Source organism: Benincasa hispida, chromosome 9, assembly GCF_027475165.1.
Source record: "Benincasa hispida cultivar pf3 chromosome 9, pf3_genome.v1.1, whole genome shotgun sequence".
NCBI lineage: Eukaryota > Viridiplantae > Streptophyta > Magnoliopsida > Cucurbitales > Cucurbitaceae > Benincasa > Benincasa hispida.
In genome coordinates this window covers 48602745-48610379 of record NC_143486.1, presented here as the reverse complement: position 1 = coordinate 48610379, position 7635 = coordinate 48602745, and the positions used below count along the sequence as shown (strand labels likewise).

The following is a 7635-nucleotide window of genomic DNA, read 5'->3' as shown; positions in this document are numbered from 1 at the left end:
ATATTTGAACTTTCTCGGTGAAATCCCGGGTATATTTAACACCAGAATTCATATATTTGAGTTTTCTCGGCGAAATCTCAGACATGATTAATATTGAGATTTTATATATATCCCAAATCTTATTTTTTTTTTGAAAAATTTGATATTTTTCAAAATTTAAAAATGTTGAATCAATGTTAAAAATCTATTTTGATAATTGAAAAACTCATTTGGAATTTTGGAAATCCATATAATGGTGAAAATATAAACTAGGCTAAAGATTTGAAAAATTAAATAATAATTTGATATAATATGTAGTAAACATAACCGAATTTGGAAAAAATAATGATTTGGTATAAGATTTGGGTGGATTACCTACAAGAAAAACTAGCAGATTTTGGTGTATAATCAATCAGATGTACCAAAAAAGTCCAAAACAATCACTAAGTTTAAAAAAAAAGTTTATTTTTTAACTAATTATCGGTGGTTGACCTCGTTAGATGGATAGAAAAAGTCATTTTTATGAATTTTCAAAAGGCATGTTGGTTTTGTAAAGTAAAAATCTAAATGTGTTATTTTTGATAATTTCTCAAAAGGTATTTTCCCTAATATTATTTTGCATGGTGAAGCATCCTCTTATTTTGAAAATACGAGATGCATTAAATTGGTTGGATACGTGATTTTAGGGTTACAGTGTACACTAAATCGGTTGAAGACGTGACTTATCATGATTTATGGCGCGATTAAAACGGTTGGTGGATGCATTAATTTGTTAAAATACAATGAACTAATGGGGTCAATTCTTTTTCCTATTTTTAGTGCATCCTTACACTTTCAAGATGTGATAGGATGCTTCGAATAATTCTATTTATTTATATATATATATATATATATATTTTACTTTTTTAAATGCGAGGATCCGTAAAGTACAATCCTCAAGATAACAATTTTTTCACAATAAATTTCAAATTTGTTATACAATTATAATAATTAAAATATATATATATATTAAAAGAATCCACGAGTGTACACAATATCGAACTTCTAAAAATTATTGTATCTTAATAGTTTAATATTTTTTTAAAATACCAATATAAAAGCACATTGCAATAATAATTTAGATATGAATTTTAAAAAAGATGTACGAGAGCCCGATAGGATCCGTAGGTATATTCGAATATCTCAACTAGGTTGATACATCTTTAGTACCCTCATCATACCCAAAAATCAAAACAAAAAAAAGATGCCGAACTGGAGAATAGCTCAAAAGTTCATGAATACAATTAAAGAAAGGTTAGAGAAAATCCTTTCAATTGAGAGCGATAATAGCACTATCAAAATTACAAAAGAGAGATGACTTGGAACACCATTGATCGAAACTTAGAAACCTAAATATAATCTAAATCAAACCTTACACCAAAATGTAATTTCATCATTAACAAATTATGGAATTTATTTTTTTGAAATATATTAACAAACTTTACAATGAGAAGTATAATTTATGTTTAAAATATTTTAACCAAACTATTATAATAAGAAGTTTTATATTCTTACTTTTCACATCATTGGCATTGGTTAATTTTAGGGAAAATACTCGTTGAGTGTTTGAATTTTTAAGAAGGTGTACGTTTGATCTTTATGATTTTAATTCGATCAATTTAGTCTTTCAATTTTGAATAATAGATTTAAAAGATTTCTAAGATACTAATGAAGTAATTTTATATTATTTTAAAATATTTTTTAATTAAAAAGAATAATTATTTTCTCACTCTAACTCTACGTAGAGATGTCCACGGGGCGGGTCCCCATTTCATTTCCCGTCCTCATGAAATTCCCTATGGAGATTGGGATGGAGATTCCCCATAGGGAATTTGCGAAAATCGGGTTCCATCTCTTTCATCTTCACTCTTCTCCATCTTCAACTCCGAACTCACTGGTTTTTTTCCTCTTTTTAGATGGTTTCTTCCATTTTTTTATTTTAATTAATTTATCATTTTACTTGAATCTTTATCTTCTTTTTTACTCTTAAATCATCAATTGCAAATTTTTTACAATGTTAGAATTTCAGTTCCAATTCATGTGGAAAAAAAATCCACACACTATCTTCAATGACCTCTGGCTGAAAAGAAAAGAAAAATTCTGATAGGTTGGGAGGTGAAGATGGAAAAAGAAGGGAGGGATGGCAGTAGAGGAGATAAGAGAGAAGATTTATTTAGCTTTAAATTTTAAATTGTTTTAAAATAATATAAAAATAATTAATTAATGTAATATTGACTTTTAAATTTTTTTTTTTAATTAGAGATTAAATTGGTCAAATTGAAACTTTAAAGACCAAATGCACTTATTCATAAAAAGGGACTAAACAAGTATTTTCTAAAAAAAATAAAGTAAAATGCAGGGAGGAAAAAGTGAGGAAGAAAAAGAAAAGTATAAAGAGGCATTTGATGCGTGATAAAAGCAAAGAGTTGAGTTGAGTTGGTAATTATTATCTAGAGAGTTAAATTATCTGGAGAGTTAACTTGTCTATGTTTGTTGTGCAGAGTTAAGTTGAGTTGGTAATTATTTTGGTGTGCAAAGTTTAAATGAGTTGAGTCTGGAAGTCTATGTTTGGATGCTGAGTTGAGTTAGGATATCTAATGCAGTTTTGTTAAATGAGATTGCACTACTACAAAATTTATATTATTTGATACTTGTAGTTTTTAATTACTTGACGTTTCCTTGAAAAAAAAAAGTCAAGTAATGACCTTTTAAAAAAGAAAATGTCAAGTAAAAGGGTTAAAAAAGCAGAGATTGACAAGATGTTTCAGATATTTTCATGCGATCCATTACTTGACACGTTTTTCGTGTCAAGTAATAAAATGTCTTACTTGACACGTTTTTCGTGTCAAGTATAAGAAGTTTTTACTAAACATATTTTTCGTGTCAAGTAAAATATAAAAATAATATTTTTTTAATCTTTATTTCTTTCCTCCCTCCTCATTTTCATTTCCCCCTCGTTCACGTTCACGTCAAACCCGATCGTCAGCTTCCATCACGCAAAGGGACACCGATCGTCAAACCCGTTCACGTCAGTCGTCGTTATTCATCTCAGATCCACCAGATCCGACATCCAACCATCGTTCTGTTTGGTTTCACCAATCGCCATCGTTGAGAACTCCACGACCGGTGGGGGATCGAGTAGGTAAAGAGATTCATGATTTTTTTTTTTTTTGTTTTCTTTGGTTAATTTTGGTTAACCACTTGATTTTGGTTAGGATTTTAATTTATCCATTATGGTTGGATGCTAAATTTGGAGGTTTGAAGGCTTTGAGATACTGTCCAGAAGGTCGAAGGTTGTTTTGGTGTGTCATAAGTTTCCAATAGATTTGAAGTTGTTTGGAAGGATTTTAGTGAGTACGAAGGTTTTGGAACCCTTTTTGGTTGATTTTTATTGCTAGAAATTGTTTATATGAGCTTTAATTGTGACTTATGCATAGGTTGGAGTCCATTGGTGAAGTAATAAAGCAGATTTGGATTTTAGCCTAATTTTTGGGTAAGTCGTGTTGGTAAGTTTGAAATGATTGGTCTATTGGATTTGGGCTTAAAAGTTAAAAGTGATTTTTTATTTGTGTTCTATGATTTTTGAAGTGTTGGAAAAAGTTGAGTTGTTGTCCAATAGGTTTGACACCGATCTTTGCAAGGGTTTAGTAAGTTTGGAGGTTAGTATTAATAGTTATTGGTTACCCATTGAAGTATTGGTCAAATAATTGAGTTGTTTTCAATTTGTGATGTTCAATTCAAAAATTTCAAGGGATTGAAAGCAAAGTTAATGATGTTTGGACGTTTTGATAGGTATTGAGGCCTTAAACTTTTTTAAAATTGTTACATAGTTGCTAGAATTTGCGTTTTGTAACCATTATTATTGAACTTTTCATAGGTTGGATTACTTTGTTGTAGTTTTGAGGTGGCATTCGAATGATGTTTATTTAATGCATATGTATGATATGTGTATTAATATTGACTTTATAATGTAGTGTCCTTTACAAGTGGTAACTGTCGAATGTAGGTATTACGTTATGAGATATATATGCAAGAAATCGTGACTAAAGAGAAAATATTATAACAGATGCGGTATGTCTTTAAACTACTTATATATATTGTAACATTATAGGTAGTGTAAATAGTAAATAAATATATATATCTCACTTTCTATGTTCTATAGATTGATACGAGAGCTCGTACTTGCAACTTGAATTCGATGAAGTACGCGTGAAATGGGTTGAATATTTAGGTTGTTATATCTGATGGACTTATTTATTTACTATTTACACTATCTATAATGGAACGAGAAAAAAAATCCATTCATCAGATGTAAAACAGAAAATAGATTGAATATATATGGAGAAAGAAATATAGAGATGCATCCCTTTTTTTAATCTAAATATCGAAATGAAATAAAATTAAATCAGAAATCATACTGAGACTGTAGATTTTTTGAACAAATCATCATCGGCCTTCAGGGAGAAAAAAGATAGAAAATAGACCTATTGTTGGGGTGGTCAGTATTCCCTACCAAAAATTCACTCGTCGTGCAATTTTGATGGAAAACATAAGAAAAACGACAAGGGAATGACACATGCTTTAATATTGAAGCGGCAAGAGGAAATCTGGAAGAAAAAAGTATGGGAAACAGTCAGGAGACAAAATAGATATCAGCAGGGGAAGGAAAAATAGAGACGAAGTAAATACAATATAAATGGATAGAAAAATATAACTCATTCGAGCCAGTGGAAACAAAAGTGGAAATAAATTGTAAGAGACGAAGAACAAAATATAGGAGTAAACCCTAGTTAGTCACAAACATGCAAGCCGAAAATATGCCGAAAATGGAACGAAAGGAAAATCAAAACAGTCTGGAATTGGACGAAGGACAGAGCCAATAAGAATAAAAAAATCGAACATGCAAGGAAGAATAAAACATGAAGAAATCAAGACGAAAACGTACAAATCTTCATCGAGAAACCAAATATTTGAAAAAAAAATTTAGATCTAAACAGAAAAAAAAAACTTGATCTACTATAAAACCGTTCATATATACTAAAAAAATAATTATATCTACAAAAAAAAATGGTTAGATCTACTGAAATATCATTAGATCTACTATAAAATTGTTTGTATCTACTTGGTCTAAAAAAATAGACATATAAAGAAACCAAAGAAGAGAAATGCATCGCTGAGCAAGAAAATTTGAATATGGAACGAAGTCCGAGAGGAATACAACCCATTCGAGTTGGAGGGGAGAACGAAGAAACGAGATGAAGAAGACAAGCCAAACGACGAAAGAAAAGAGAAGATGAGAAGAGAGAAAAGTGAGCAATGAAAATGCGTGACGAGAAGAAAAGAAGAGGAGGAAGAGTAATTAAAACCCTGCAAATGAGGAATGAAACGAAAGGAGAAACACCGTTTTCATTTAAGTGGCTATCAAATATGGAGTGGACTTTTTAAGTCCACCCAACCCAATTTCATGGAGACTATCAAATAGCCCCTAACAAAAAATGAGAAGAAAAACATAGTGACAATGGACATCAAAGGGTAGTTCGTGGTAGTGGAAGCCATGTGAAGGAGAAATTGGGAGGAGGGAGGGAGGAAAGAAGAATAAGAAAATGAATGAAAAAGAATATGTATATATTAAAAAGGTTCTTAACTTTAATATTCAATATTTAAAATGTCAATGTCGATGTAAATATTAATTTTATGGAAATTTCAATAAAAATATCAATAAAATTTCGATTTCGAAGTATATTTTTAAAAACGTTATAAAAATGAAAAACTCAGAAAATAAATTTAAATTAATAAATATAAATTCTATTATTATTAAATAAATTAATATGTCTATTATTTATATTATATTTACAGCAGTGATATTTTGTTGCTTAATTATTATGTCTAATTGATTTTTCTACGATATAGTGAAAATATCGATTCATCCCTCATATCAATACTAAACCCATTAAAATGTAGAAATATCACTGAAAATATTGATATATCGATGAAAATTTAATATTATCTTAATAATTAAAAAATTAATAAAAAAAAGTGTCATTTCAATCATCTTTTGGACATTATTGGAAAACTTGATAGAGGTCCCATGGAGTGCTCCAACAAGCAAATTCATGAGTAATTGTTGAGTTCGAAAACTCGGTAACCCAAATACCCAACCTCATGATCTGTACTTTTTTTAAATTTTTCTTTAATTATAGAATAAAAATCAAACTGTTTTGAATTTTTAATTATTTGGAAAATCCATACTTTATAAGGAACTCTGTTGTTTATTTTTGTTACAAAAGCTTGTGCTTACTGTTATTTGAGTTATCTTCCTTTCTCAATTTTCTTCTCCAATCTACCTTTTTGGTTAGAGAATCCCACATTGAAAAATTTGATGTTGGAAGTCTCTTTCTACTTCAATCTTGAATTTTGGATTTGGGCCCTAAGGGTACCCATGTTTTGAAGGGAGTGAGGGGATAGACCAATGGATTTGGTGGACGGGACACACACGCACCATCGTCCGGTTAGGCACGGCGCGACACATGTGTGATGATTAATTTTAATAAAAATATTCTTTTATTATTTTATTATTTTAACCGAAAAAAAGAGGAAACGGTCTGTTCCGTTTCATCCGCCCATCCCGTTCCGTCCGCGCACATTCTGTGACGGAGAGCCCTTCTTGCTCCCTACAGTTCATCGCTGAAAGCCTATAAAAGGCCTGACCTTCAGCCGTTCGAGACACACAAATTATTTCTTCACTTATCACTTCTTTTCCTCTCCCTCTCCTCCTCCATCTTAGCTTTTCGAGCAGTGAGTTTAGAAAGAGTGTGTGTTCCGATCGGTAACGGTGCATTTCCGATCGAGTTCTTTTGGCTGTTTTATCTTGGGACGACGTGGCAAATTTCAAACCTGCTTGCACACTTGGGCAAAGCTGCGAAACGTTTTAAAGAGAGCGTGCTCTGCGACTCAGCCTATAACGAGTTTTTATTTTGCAGGTTTTACTCTTCGCTTGACCACCGTACCTTGACAGTTTATTGTTCGTCGTTCTGAGGATCTTGCCGTTTCCAACCATAGTCCATCACTCTAAATTTTTTTATGAATTGTAAAATAGTATTGTTAGAAAAATCAGATTTCACTTTTTATATAATTTATTATTTTGTAAGTATGAAATTTCATAAATATCAATTACATAATTGTTTAAAAGAAACAAGCAACTTTAGTATAAAATAAAATAAAAACACCATTTATATGAAAAAAAAAATTGAAAATATCATGATACACGTAATAAAGAACTAATAATTAACTCAATATATATACATACATATATATATATATTTGTCAAAATGGTTATTAAATATCAAAATTATTTGCTTATACATTTTTTTACTAAAATGTTTGTAATCAAAGAACTTAAGGTACAAATACTGGTTCTCTTAAAGAAAGTTGTTAGGACTTATTGGTGTTTTCTCTGTGTCATTAAGGGAAAGAAAATCAAGGGCAAAAGGGAAATTTCAAAATTACAAGGATAAGATTGTCTTTTTACTCTTAAATTGAAAAAAAAAAGTTATAAAGAAAATAAAGAAAAATTTAGAAGTGTTGAAGATAATTTTGGGAAGAAATAAATGAAAGGAA

The 7635-nt window shown here is 30.2% G+C and overlaps 1 long non-coding RNA gene across 1 annotated transcript; it reads left to right on the top strand.

The window, feature by feature from the left end:
• Positions 1-2978: 2978 nt before the first annotated feature.
• On the top strand, positions 2979-3391 carry LOC150033871 (uncharacterized). Its single transcript, XR_016532310.1, has 2 exons — positions 2979-3160; positions 3234-3391. It is a non-coding gene; the product is annotated as an uncharacterized LOC150033871 (long non-coding RNA).
• The last annotated feature ends 4244 nt before the right edge of the window (positions 3392-7635 follow it).